The 14,597-nt window shown below is 42.4% G+C and overlaps 1 protein-coding gene across 1 annotated transcript in view; it reads left to right on the forward strand.

The window, feature by feature from the left end:
• The window catches only part of LOC107106032 (zinc transporter ZIP11-like), a 245,253-nt gene that overhangs the window by 31,505 nt on the left and 199,151 nt on the right, over positions 1–14,597 (forward strand). The window lies entirely within an intron of this gene.

Genomic DNA, 14,597 nt, shown 5'->3' on the forward strand with positions numbered 1-14,597 from the left:
GCGTCCCCCAGCCGCAGTGCTTCTGTGCGGGCCCGGGGGACCCAGCGGTGGGGCTCTCTGGGCATTCCCCGGCCGCAGCGCTTCTGTGTGGCCCCGGGGGACCTGGGTTCGGGCTCTCCAGGCGTTCCCCAGCTGCAGCGTTTCTGTGCGGGCCTGGGGGACTTGGAGGTGGGGCTCTCTGGGCCTCCCCCGAGCCGCTGCGCTTCTGTGCGTGCCCGAGGAACCCGGCGGCGGCACTCTCCAGTCATCCCCCAGCCACAGCGCTTCTGCGTGGGCCCGGGGGACCCGGCAGCGGTGCTCTCTAGGCATCCCCCGGCCGCAGCGCTTTTGGCGCCAGGGAGCTGGGGAGCTGGGGGGTGGGGCTTGCCGCCACCACCATTTGCATGGGCCCCTGGGCTGCCGGAGTGGTGTTCCGGCACGCTTCGGCCCCAAAAGACCCATGAATATCAAGTAAGTGAAGTGTACGGAGATCATTTGGAAGGGTGTATAGGTAGGTAGTATTCTCTTAGGGCTTACTCCTCATTTTCTTGGCAGTCAATCCACAATCATTGGAATCAGCTTTGGCATGGTTCTTCTGCACATCTGCCTGCCCTCTGCATTTTCACAGTTGTAGAATCAGTTAATTTTCTTCTATCTAATCCTTCAATAATGAGGTTTTTCAAGGAAGGGTGCTGTCATAATCAGTGATGTCATTGGTGGCATCATAGTGCCTGCCCTTTATAAATTGGTACAAAAATTGATATATCGCTAGAGCATTATAACAATCAGATTAGCAGGTTTTCTGAATTCCTAGCTTTCCTTAAAAAAGCAAGTCCGTGGTTTCTTCTCTTGTGGAGATTTGCCTTTTTCCTTGTATCTGAGGGAAGAAGATATGACTTACTTTTTTAAAAAATGAAAGCTGGGAATTCAGAGAACCTACTAACATTATTACAATGCTGTAGTGATACATCAATACTCTAGTTCTGTTAGAAAATGGAACTACATATCTTCAGGGTGTGTGTGTGAGGGGTGGTTTGACTATAACAGCTCAACCATCGAAAAGTGGGCCGGAGTGGGTAGGACAAAGAAAATCAACAGAAACATTACACACAAGGAAAAAGTCAACTCAGCATGGCTTCCAGAAAAAGATGAGGGTAAAAGTGATCTCAAATGAACTGGGGAAAAACAAAACCAAAAAACCAAATTGAAGTGAAAACGAAAGACACAAAAATGCATGTGAAAATCAGGGGATGATCCAAAGCAGTATGGGGCCAGAACCCCCCCCCCCACCCCTGGAAAAGCCCTTAATGAAGGAACAAATAGTTAAAGGTAAAACTGGTAAAAATTAAACATGGCATTAGAACTGGATGGCCTTTATTTTTATCCGACTTTCTTCCCCAATAGAGGACTAAAGTCAGCTTACAATACAACAAATAAAACTAGGAAGAGAGGAGGAGAAGGCTTCTGAATGAAAAGCAGGTTGTCTTCTCTGTCTCTGTCAGATCTTCCACCAGCTCTGAGCTAGGAACCTTCAGGCTAAGAGGTGAAGGATGAGAGCTCTTTAGCTCATATCTCTGAGACTGCCCAGACCTTTAAGCACTTGTGAGCAGAGGAGAAAATTTCATCTATATCTTTTTTTTTTATAAAAAGCTTTATTGACTCTCCTAAAACCCTTACAGCTCTTCTGTATTTGCCCCCCCCCCCCGTCGGAATAACGAGACGGACAACAGTTTGGATCAAACAAGGGCCACTTTATTAACTACATAACAGTTTATTAACCAAGAACGGCAAGGGAGCATTTTCTACGTAGCAGAACAGACAAGGCAGGTGTCAGGATGACCAGCCTCCCTGTCTAATATGTGGGCAAGCCACCAACCTTGGTCTTGAGCCATTAATCTGGCTTGCGACCAGCAGCCCAGCCACTGGTAGCCTCCCAGGAGCGCCTACCCCTGAAACCATACAGCTTGCAGAGAGGAGCTCATCCAAGAGGTTCCCATAGGGAATCATCATTCACCGCCCTGGGCCTTAATAACCCACAGGCCGTTCCTGAAGACCCCCCAGTTCCCAAAACAGGGAACGGCTTAAGGTGCTCACCATTTTCCGCTTCCTTATCCCTGCACTATTCTGCCAAAGTGACCAACCTATTTAACAGCCACACCCCAACCCGTTGTTCCACTGCCCCAGTGTAAGGTAGGCAAAAACACCAACACCCCACTGCCAATCTTAGGTGATGGTGAAAAATTCCTACCTGGCCCCCGTGGGCGACCAGCCTCAGCATACACTAGAAACAGGGCGGGCGGGTGAGCACGAGGTGGAAACTGCCCTGGGCGGGAGCTGAGCCTAACTAGACCGGCTCCTCCCCACCATCCTCCGCGGCAGCAAATCAGCCCCTGGCCACCATTGCCTTCGGCGGCAGCCGGGAGCTCCCTTCTCTTTACACTGTCAGTCTAGCATAGGCTCCCAGAAAGTCTTCGGGAAGTCTTGAATGGTATGACAGAGGCTCTCAAAAACTTCTGATTTAATTTTCTTTTGTGTTTTTGCTTGCCTGTTAATAGTCCCAATATGCTACTGCTTTTAGGTTTTCTTTCCTTTTCACTACAAGGTTTCAGCCAATCAGGGCTCATGCAATGGGTATGTGGTTACCACATGATGGTTCCATGTAAGCAGTTGGTTATGTAACTAATGTATTCATGCATTTATTTCTCTTTTCACTTTATGGATTTTGTCTGAGTCCTTTTGTGACTCTCAGATTGTATCTGTGTCCATTTGTTTTTAACGACTGGTCAGGTCTGATTCAGATATAGGTGCACACTTAAGAAGACCTAGGCATTTAGTTAGCTCTCCTATGTCAGATCATTTAATTCCTGGCAAGAGGTTACACATCAACAACACTTTTGGTTCATTGTGGGTATAGTACATGAGTAAAACTATTAGAGAATCTTTGCTTCCATTTTATCATTTTATTACAACATAACTACAAGTATAACTAACTCAACAGAAAATACTACCGTCTATTACTGCTACATAGATAATTAAATGAGAATCCATAACATGAGTCCGTAAAATATCTAACTCAAAGATAGGCAGGTCACAAGCAATGTTCCCTCTAAGCAATGAAGTCTTGTGAGCAAAAATTCTACTTTGTGAACTACTGGCATTAAAGTTGTGAGCAAGCGATTTGGCTACTGCATAAATTAGTCTGCTCTGGAACCATCCTTCCTGAGCTAAAACAAAAACGTGTGAGCTGAAGGTTAAAAAACTGTGAACTAACTCAGCTTAGAGAGGACACTGGTCATAAGCAAGGAGTCCCTTCTAAGAAGATGCTTGCAATCAATTCAGCCTCCCATATTTATAGGCTTTTGTGGGCCCATGGCCAATTGAGGAGAGGGAAAACATACAACACACACACACATAATTTCCAATTTTTCCGGGCCGCGCCGCCCGCTCCTGGCACGCCCGTTGCTCCGCTTTTCTTCGGTCGCATCTGCGCCTGCCGGCCGATGGCTGACTGGTGAGCAGGTTCGGGGGTCGGGGGTTCTTCTCCTCTTCGCCTCTCTAGAGGGAAAACATACAACACACACACACACACACAATTTCCAATTTTCCCATCAAACAAATCACAAACAAAGCAATAAATCTATTGAGGGAACATAGAAACCAGTACAGAATCATAATAACAAATACAAGGTAATTCAGGAACAGAGACTGATAGCAATGTGAAAGAGAAGTTCAAAAGTGTAGCATTTTTAAAAAGCTCTCACCAAGTGAAGATAGAACAGAATTCTGACTAGACATGTTCAAACATTTAACTGTCACAGCTTTACAGGGTGACTCTTCCAATAGCATACATTCTTGGTTACACATAACAATGTTTTAATAGCATGCAACAGGGAAGTAAAAAATAAATTAGGCCATGATAAAATTTATTTTTTTGGAAGGATATCATTATTAGTTAGATAGGAGACTATTGGGAAAGATCAGTACATTTTTCCTGACTACATTCTGTTTGAGCACTAGAATTAAATTCATAAAGTTTACCCAGCAGAAAATAATCCCATAGCTGAGTTCTCCAGGATTGTATGGAAGGCATTGAGTTGTTTTTCCAGTGTACAGCTAACACCAATCAGGCTGTTGCTAATAATAATGTAATTCTTTCAGCATTCACTTAATGGTAGCAGTAAGTTCCAGAACTTGCTTGGCACTGTAAAAAATGTACAAGCCCTGCAGGCTTGTAAACCCTATGTGGCACTGATAGAAGTTTTTTGAGGGACTTTTTATACCCCTTAAGATCTTCCTTGCTTCTTGTAGACCTTCTTGAAGCTAGTGCTTGATTTTCAGATTTTAACCCCCACAGGTTTACAATAAAAAGGGGAGAAGACAGGCAATAAATGAGAAGAAGCTGCTAAAGGGATAAAGAAGTCTTTTGGAAAATTCAATTCAAAGCAAATAAGTTTTTAAACTTCTTTTAAAAGACAGGGATGTTGTGGAAAGAGAACAAGTGTCCAGAGGCAAACAATTCCAGTGTTGATATGCAACCACCAGGCAATTCAAAGAAAACAGGATCTCTGTGAAGTAGCCGGGATGTCTGACTCTTTGTGTTAACTTTTGCGAGTGGGATTGCTCCTTACCACCTGGGGTGATGAGTGACAGTGATGCCATATGCAGGTTTTGCTTTTAAGGGCTGGAAGGGGCAAGGATGACATGCTAAACCATTCAGACCTGAAGTGTAAATTATGAAGATATTGAATTTAAAACACTAAATTGGTGAGCATATTGGTTGCATTAGTTTCAGAGTCACTTTCCTGTGGTGCTAGCATACAAAGCAGTGATGAATGCACAAATACTTCAATCATGTCTTTCATACCCAATCAGCACCCTGCTGAGAAAGAGGGTGTCAGGAAAATGCAAGTGTTAGGCTCTGCTCATGTGAATATGGTATTGGCACACACTACAACTGCCTGGACTAGCTGTATAAGAAGAGGCTTCATTGCAAGTTGGTACCCATGTGAAAGAGTTATGTATGACATAAAAGGACAGGTAGTAGACTGTGGACTTGAGAAATGAGTGCGAGGTCTCATCCTTTCAGGTAACCTTGAATGGTTTCGAAAATCCTTGTTTCTGTAATCCCAGATGTATCTTGAAATTAGCCCTCCTTGAGCATTCCACAAATCTTCTTGTTTTGTAGAAGTAGATTTCTGCTCCACTTATTCATAGATTCACCATATCCTTCCTTCTTCCCACCCCCAATCTCACTTCAGCTTGAAAAAGAAATGGATATGCTATGTAACAGAGTAAGAACATAAGAAGAGCCGTGGTGGATGAGACCAGTGGTCTATCTAGTCCCGCACCCAGAGTGGCCAACCAGATACCCTGGAAGGTCAGTGTAGAGGGCAAGGCCTTCCTGAATTCTAAATACACAACTAAAAGAAAAAAACCCAAAGCAATGTAGAACTCCCTTTACATTCTTCTTTAGGAAGAGGTATGTTTGATCCTTGAATAACTTGCTTATGAATGGGAAGGACCCAGTTCTGTGTGATGGAGGGAGAGTAGCAAAGGCTTGGAAAGAGGACAAGTGTAGAACACTTTGGGGGTGGAATGAGAGGTAAAGACTCATTTTGAATGAACTGTTCCCCATTACCAATGATCAACCACTGAAGAATCATTCTTTCCAGCATGGTCAAGGGCCCTCTTTTCTCTAAAAGGATAATGATGCTACTCCATCAGAGAAGTTGAATGGCAGCCATTAGTTGAATTTTTATTTGCTTTGGGAGCCAAGTGGAATATCAATAAAATAAATAATGGAGTAGCAACAGCTGGTAGAGATAGCAGTGGTGGCAGCTGGCCTTGCATGTTGCCTCTCTTCACGGGGCAGTTGATTACATCTTTATTTTGCTTGTAGCTTCCAGTCTACAAAGATATCAGTGCCAAATAAATGGAATAGAAGCCACAGGGGTGGCAAAAACAGTATGAAATCTCAAATATCAATCAGGACAATTTGATAAATGATTACAATAAACATCACTTGACCAAAATTAGGTACTTCCGTTTTATTCATTAAACACAGTGATGAATGTATTTTCCTTTATGTAATTTTTATCTAAAGAAGGATGTGAAATTATCTTAACTTTCCTTGATAATGCTTCACAAATGAGAAATTAAAGCTAGATTCTTGGTTCACTGAGACCACCAGCAAAACAACAACACAGAACTGGCAAAATGAAACAGAATTAAGTCCCCACCCCCTTTGCAATGGTTATAATGTGAAGAAAGTTTAATAAGGACTTGCAATAATTTGTGTCTGTTTTGTTTGAGCAAGCTTCACCACAAAATGAAGCATTTTGGCTACTTTGCTATTCTGAAGCAACACTTGAATTCCGTAGTGGTTGTGCTATTTATGTAGTTTATTGTCATGAGACATAAACATATAAAGTTGGCCAGCACTAGGTCAGACCATTAGTCCATCTAGCTCAAAGGTTCCCAAATTTATTTGGCCTACCGCCTCCTTTTCAGAAAAAAATTACTCAGCGCCCCCCTGGAAATCTACCTTCAAGAAATGGACAAAAAGGTTCACAAAGTGGGTATTGCCAATTTGGGAACCAGTGAATTCTAGCTCATTATGTACCCTGATCAGCTTTCCAGTTACTCTGGTAGCAAAAGGTATTTCCCAGCACCTGTTTCCTAAGACTGAGGATGCCATCGTAGGACATGCAAAGCATGGCCTGTCACAAACTTCATTTCTCCTTTGCGTAAACAAGAGAGCTAGACTGATTTCTGATGAAATATCCAACTGTACTGAAGACTGATATTGTTCTAAACATAGCCTGACACATATCAAGGTTTATAATACCTTTTAAGTGGCATTTTTTCTCCTTTTCAGTTCTTTCAAGTGAGAGTAGGTTTCCTCATCATGCTTAGTTTCTCTGTTTTCCATAGAAAGTAAAAATAAATGTAAAAGAGAAGTACTCGCCCTTGAAAGAATTGGAAGAAATATAACACCCCCTTTAAACAAATGAACAAAAACAACCTATAAAGCATGAGTTATTGGGGGCCTTTTTTTTTTAATGAAGCTTGTCTTTTGCAATACCTTCAGATATTTTCCTGTTGTGTTTGGCCAGAATCAGTGCTGACCAGCTTGATGATACTGTCTAGTGTAACTGGCTTACAAATACAGCCATCTAACTGTACATTACTTTATGCTATCATGAACTTATTTGATAAATGGTTGCCAGTACAATAGCTGTCTTTAATGTCTGAGTATCAAGAGGATCTGCTTCTGCCATAGCCACGGGAGTCTTAATAGGAGGAATTGTATTGGGTGAGCTGGCTACTTTCCAATAGAAGACAACGAGGTTCGAAATTCAGATCCAAAACTGGGAGTCCTCAGTAATTTATACAGTGTTGGGGTGCTAGATAGTTGTGTGCATGTGTAGAAACTGCATGAATTGTTATCAGAGTGCACTGGTTTTATCCTTAAGTTATAACAAAAATCCTGGTCAAGCTGTGATGGTGTTTTAGGGCTCCGTGGCTTTTCTTACAATTAAAAATAATTCAGAATGATGATGAGACTCCACATATGCAAATGGTTAGAAACTTGTGCATGTCCGTGGAAAAGATGTACTTTGTGCCATCAGTTGATAATGCACACAAGTGGTGTTTTCTTACTGGATGGTGATTCCTTATGGGGGTTCTGTGCTCTGCCAACAGGAGAAGAAGGAATTGGAAAAATTTGAAAGCTCATGTAAGGCCATGACTTTCATAGGCATCTGTTGGCACTGTGTCACTGACATTTAATGCCAATCTTAGTTTCCAGTCTTACTCAGAGATCTGGGCCAGATCTAAGGGCCAGAACAGATGTGATGTGGGAGATCTGTGACTGGATTGCCTAACCTTTTTAATACTTCAGAGTAGCTGTGGGAAGCTCCAGTTTAGTCAAAGCAGCAGCTCTGGAGGAGGGAGTGTTTCTAAAAGCTTCTCTTTCACAGCTGCAATTAGCCTAGTTACCTTTTATTTTTCCACTGTGTGGTTAATAGTAGCTTGGGGAGGGGATTTGATAAGAAAATGTTGGTGGTATAAAAGCGTATGTAACCTCCTTCTCAAGCTCTGTTGCTCTGATGAAATCTGAGGCTCCCCCAATAAGCTTTTAAAAAAATCATTGATATGATCACAGGTTTCCTGTGTCACATCTGTTTTACCACTAAAACAGTGCTAGAAAGTTAGGTACTTACGTCCTAGTAAGATGTCAAATTCAGTTCCTTATATTTGAGTATCTCAGTCTTTGCGATGCTATTAAGTTGTCTTTTTCTTTTTGGTTTTTCTTGGAGGCTTTGAAAACTCGTTTTTAAAAATTTATTTCAAGCAGCAAAAATGGTGTCTGTTTCTTTGCACATCTGTCTCTCTTTCACACGCAATTATTGGTGGTATTCTTGATTTTCTTGGTATTTCCCTGCTCCTTCTTGGTGTTGCTGCAGTAACATACCCTCTGCTGACCTTTCAGTTGAAAGCATTTTAATTTGGCCTACCAAATTAAGCAATGGAAGTCAGTTTTAGATCAGGGTCTCTTTCATGTGGTATATGGCACAGGATGATGGAATATGCCTTTTGACTAAAATCAGTGTTGTATTATTTTCTCTAACCCGCTTCCTTTTCAGCTGAAGCCATTTCCAAATACAGGTATTAACCATGCTGTTAAGAGTCTTGTTTGCACCATAATTGCTCTTTGAAACTGGCATTAATCTGCAACTGTTCTATCAAAAAGAAAGCCGATTGAGCTTTTCAGAGGGAGAGTTCATTGGTAAAGTAAATCTTGGAAAGATTTTGAAAGTAAACATCTGAAGGTTTGGCAGCTTTGTCTAATGCCAACATGGTTTTTAATTTTTTAAAAAGAATTAGTCTACTGGATTCAATAAGAATACCCCTTTGTACTGCTTTCTGACCTTATTAATTATATGTTCTTCAAGGTTGTTTTCTGGGAGTAGGTATATTTAGGTAGGCTTTTATTCCTCTGCGGCTTTGCACAGAGGTTTCTAAATGTGACACTTTTTCTGACCTTATTAATTATATGTTCTTCATATAATTATATTCTGAACCCTTCTACAAAATGGCTTTTAGATTTTATTTTATTTAGAAAATGTATACCCTTAAAACAGCACAATAAAAGCATCAAACATACAGCATAAATACAAGCCAGGGTATAAATCAGCATAAATCAGCATAAACTCCAACTCAGCAATCTAAAACGATATTCATAAAAGCATTCTCATGCTAGAAGCAGACCATAAGAACAGGCTAGAACTCAGTTAAAAGCTTGAGTAAAAAGAAATGTTTTGATTTGGAACCTAAGGCAAGCCCCAGTTGAGCCTCAAAAGGAAGGTGCCATTACTAAAAAAGCCTTGTCTCTGGTCACTGCCCATCTCACCTCTGCTGATGGTGGTACAGTGAGCACTGCCTGGGGAGAGGGTCTTAACCGTTGGGCTGGGTGGTGGGGGTAGGGGCAGCCTTTAAGTACTGGGGCACCACACTGTTTTAGGGCTTTGAAGAGAAGAAACACCACTTGTGACTGGCAACAGTAGGGCTGCCAGTTCTGGGGTGACAGGATTCCTCTATCTAGCTCCCACCAACAGACTGGCTGTTGCATTTTGGATCAGTTAAAATTTCCATACAGCTTCCAAAAGCAGAACATTAGAAAAACCGAACATGGATGTGTTTAGAGATAATTTTTTTGCACTAGTAATTTTTTTCTGATTTCATTTTAAAAACTTCTTGCTCTTTTTGAATGGCCTGGGGCACAAATTGGCAGAAGATGGTTGGTCTGCCCTTCCCTTTAATGGTTTTTTCAGTGCCCATATTCACTGTTCCCTTGTCCAGTAGTTTCCCCATGATTGGGAAAGCCACCGTGCTTGTACGTCTTGAAGTACCCTGAGCATCAAGAGCATCATATGATGCAGGAAAAAAATTGGAAAGAAGCCATGACGTCTTGATAAGCATATTACACAGCTGGATAACAGCTGAGCTGCTTAAGTATACTGCTAGTTGCTGGTAGAGGCCTTGCTGCTCTCAAATTACAAAGGCAGAAAGTGCATCTGGAGTAGAGGATTGTATGCAGAGTTGCTAGGTATCCCTTGGCAACCAGCAGGGGGTTAGGGGGTACTTACCAACAACCGGAAATGAGAAACTAAGCATGATGAGGAAACCTACTCTCATTGTGTTGCAGCGATGTGGCAATGCAATTGGTATTCAGTCAAAAACTCTATGGTAGAAGCCATTTCTACCATATCTAGCCCAATTACCAGAGTGTCACTGCATCACCACCGACACAATGACATCACTTCCGGTGCACACCGTGTGACTTCACTACATTGCTAGTGATGCCAGCCTAGAGCTCTTCTTTGCTGCCGGCAACATGGCTGAAATGCAGGGCTAGGCCTCCCCTGCTGGTGATAGGTCCCCCCGAATACTAGCCAGCTGTTCAGTGATGAGGGGCATGGCAAAGGGGCATGGCAACCTTAATTCATGACATATTAAATCCAAACAAATTTTGTGTTGCATTTTAATCCACTACATACGCACACAGCATTTTCAGAGGGCTAACTAGGGCTGGCCTGAATGGCCCAGACTAGCCCAATCCCATCAGATCTTGGCTGCTAAGTATTTGGATGAAGTTCAGGGTTGCTACAAAGAGGCAGGCAATAGTGGCAAACCACCTCTGTTCTTCTCTTGCATTGAAAATCCCACAGAGTTGCCATAAGTCAGCTGCAGCTTGATAGCACTTTCCACCCCTAGCTAAGGCTGATTTTTGTTCAGATTATCTCAATATGATATGTTAGTAGCTGTTCTCACATACGCTGTCTTATTGTTAAGAGTACTTCCATAGCGTGATATTTTCTTGGGGCAATCATAAATTGGCTAGATGGTAGCTCTTTAGAATGAACAGTCTCTTGATTCTTTTTCTTACTGAAAAACAAAGGTCACCTAATGAATTTGTCCAATTATCCATCATTCAATTGGTGGAAAATCTCACCTTTTGCAATAAGCAGTATGTGGGAAAGGAGGTATGTGACGCACAAGTAGATCATATGTTTCCTATCAGGGCTTTTTTGTAGGGGAGGTGCCAGAACTCTCAAGAGGGAAATGAAGTTTTCAATCTGTATACTGAAAACGCATGAACTTTTACACATTTTAAAAAGAATTTTGTCAAAGAAGTTTCGGAACTCTGTTCCAGCACGTTCTCCTGGGGGCGTGGGGGGAACCCTTCTTCCTATATGGACAAGTGTCACAATGTCAGTGTCAAATGTTCTCCATCCATAACATTGTTGTTAGTAAGCTGAAATGGTGGCAATTGTCTGGGCTTTTTGGGGGGTAGGGGTCTGCTTTCAGAATGCTATTTCTTAGATTTGTGTTCCATATTTGGTGAAGAATTGGCACTGACTACAGTGAACTAAGTAGTGAATATCAGTTTCCCCCCCTCATGATTTCCTCTTATGTTACAAAGCTTCCCCAGGTGGACTTTGCAGTAAAATGAGTTATTTTTTGTAACAGGACCTCGTGGAAGTGTTGTTGACTGGGTGTGTGCCTGTGTCTTAATGGATGGCAGTACTAGGGTTTTGAATGAGGTGTGCTTTTTTTTTTTTTTTTTTTGCTGTTTTGGCCATTGCTGCAAGATTGAGATGTTACACCATCTAGCAAATTTAAATAAGTTTTCAGCCTAGTATAATTCCAAACCTTCAATGGGAAACTTAGGTATAGTGTATTGGTCCAGAGTTTACATGAAGAAATTAAATTTCCATTTCTTTGGTAATCGTGAGGGATGCCACTCCTTAAGGCAGCATGAGTAATTACTAGGGGAGGCCTGACCTCCTCCTTGTTTCCTTATAACCCTGGTCAGCAACTAGTTTTGTCAAAAGATCATCTTGAGGAAGTGGTGGAGAGTGGTAGGGCAGGGTCATCTCAAAGGTTTTTTTGCCAGCAAGTCCTACAGTTATAGCCACTGTTTCTCTACAGGCTTCTTTGCTTTTGACTTGGCAACTGAGGATCCAGGTGGCAATCCAGAGTTAGCCCTGACAGTACCACTTATGGATGCCTGTATCATTGTGTGTTTCCTGAAGTGCCAGAGATCTGGAATATCTACTCTCAACCTTGCCCCATTCTATGCCAATGCAACAAGCTACCTTATACTGACTCAGGTACTTAGTCCATTGACTATTTGTTTTCCCCCTTCTACGATCAGGTGATTCTGGAGGCTTAGTAAAGTAACCCCTTGTGTGTGAAGGCTGCAAGTATCTGTTGATGTTACTTTTGAAATTCCTACATAGATCAAAAGTCCTGTCATACCTTTTATCAGGAGCAACAAAAATATCACATACTTTCAGGTTCTGTAGAACTCTTCCATCAGGTTCAATGTTTAGTACAAAAAAAAGGTGGTGTGGGGGAGAAAACAAGTTTCAAGTCATGATAAACTCTATAATTGTATTTTTAAAATGAAAAACTGGACTTTTTCCAACTAAATTTGGTTAGTTTAGATGGTTCTGGATACAAAAGGGAGAAAATGGAGAGGAGGAAATGCTGGTCTCCCCTTGTGAATGTGGAAGGTAGCCTCTAGTCAAACGTCACTCCAGCACTAAATAAAAGATACGGGTCACTTGTCAGACAGAGTGTAGAGAAGTCAGGTAATTCTTATATTAACAAAGTTGGATGTTAATTCAAGGGGTTGCATGCACTAGATCAGGGTGTCACGGGCTGGGGTGCCAGTCAAAGGGAGTCCAGAACAGGCCAAGGTCAGGAGCCAAGAAAACAGTGCAAAGTCCAAAGCCAAGCCAGGGTCAGGAACCAGAAACACAGAGTCAAGTCCAAAATCACTAACCAGAAGCGTAGTCCAAAGCCAAGCTGGGGTCAGGAGCTAGGAACACAAAGCCAACTTCAAAATCACTAACCAGAAGCGCAGTTCAAAGCCAAGCCAGGGTCATAAGCCAGGAACACAGAGCCAAGTCCAAAGCCAGGGGGTCCAAAAGTCTAGGTACAATAGCCGAGCCGAAGTGGATACAAGCAGCATGAAGCTGACTCATTGCTTCCATGAAGAGTACTGCCCAGAGTGTGGAGTTTAATGCTGCTACCAATTAGCCAGCTGCACGATCGCCCAGGCACCTGTTTGAACTCTGGGCTAGCTGAGCGTCTCCCCTGTAGCCTGGCCTCTTTTCACCTGGTTGCTAAGTTTTGCCGCAGTCGCTCCCTTAAACGAGTCACACGTGGGGGTGAGTCAGGAGAACTTTCAGCTTGCAGTTCTTCCTTCTTATCTGAGCCAGGTGTGAAGACTGCTGTTACAGGCACTTGCCAGTTATCCTCCTCTGCTGCTTCAGAGGGGCCAGCTGTGGTTTCTGTAGGCTCTGTCAGCTCATCCACGCCCATGGCACAGGGCTCCCCAACATTTTTGAGCCTGTGGATGCCATTGGAATTTTCACACAGCATGGTGGGCATAGCCACAAAATGCCTGCCACAAAATGCCTCCCAAAGGAGACAGAGCCAACCCCCAAATGGCTGTAGGAGCTTACCTTCAGTCACACAGTGAATATCTTTGTGCTGTGGTGGCAACTGCTGTAAAAGCAACATTTGAAAAAATCTGCACAGTCAATCAATTCTCCAGTGGCCAATCAGAAGGCTTGCTTGGCAAAAGTCCCACATGGCCACACCTACTTTCTTAAGACACTTGCTGGTCAACGGGAAAGCTGCCAGCAGACACCATGGGCACTACATTGGGGTCCCCTGCACTAGACCAAGAATCCATGAAAAGTCAAACTGGGTAACACTGCTTCATGGATTGCTTTTTGCTTTCTTGAGTCCTTGCATTATGGAACTGTGTGCCATTCTTCCATAGAGGTGAGCATTTCTAGCTCTAGAAAGTTATCATTTGTGCTATGTCATTTGAGCAATATGTTCTTTCTTTCCGCTTGAGGTACACTCTGGGGAAAAGTTAAGAATCCCTTCTGTAATTCGGGGAATACCCTGTTTCACAGTGTTTAATGTGTGTAATGCTAGAAAGGGACAGATATCTGTCATTTTGAGGCTTAGTCTGGAATAGCTCTTCACTCTTAGACCTTCAGTTGTCAAGGTTACTTTGCTTTACTTTAAAATATAGGTTCAAAGTAATTGAATGAGGCGAGTGATCTGGCTTTGGAATGTTTTAAATATTGACACTGGAGACTATCCTATTTGAAAAGCATTTTGAGGGTGCGTTTTCTTCTGAAGCATAAAACAGCCTTGAAACAGGTGGTGTATGCTGATAAGAACCATATCAATCAGAGCTGCACTGTCATGTCCTCTGGTTTGCTTTGCTTTCTGCTCTCATGAAGGACATGTTTGGCTTTACTGAAGCTGAAATGCTTGTTAAAGAATGTAAACATCTTATAAGAAGTTGCATTTCTAGTGCTGGTGATTGCTTTATCATAAATCGCTCCATATGAACACTGTATAGTTCAGGCATTACTATTTTCCAGTGTGTTCTTTTTCTTCATGAGGCCCAATGATTACTACAAAAGTTGGTGTTTCAAGGGAGGAGGAAAAAGTTCACAGCCAATCACATTCACCTCTTTTGGGGTATGTATGCATTTAAAATGACTGTTCATAGCCAT

Source organism: Gekko japonicus, unplaced genomic scaffold (genome assembly GCF_001447785.1).
Source record: "Gekko japonicus isolate JY-2015 unplaced genomic scaffold, Gekko_japonicus_V1.1 scaffold818, whole genome shotgun sequence".
Classification (NCBI taxonomy): Eukaryota; Metazoa; Chordata; class Lepidosauria; order Squamata; family Gekkonidae; genus Gekko; species Gekko japonicus.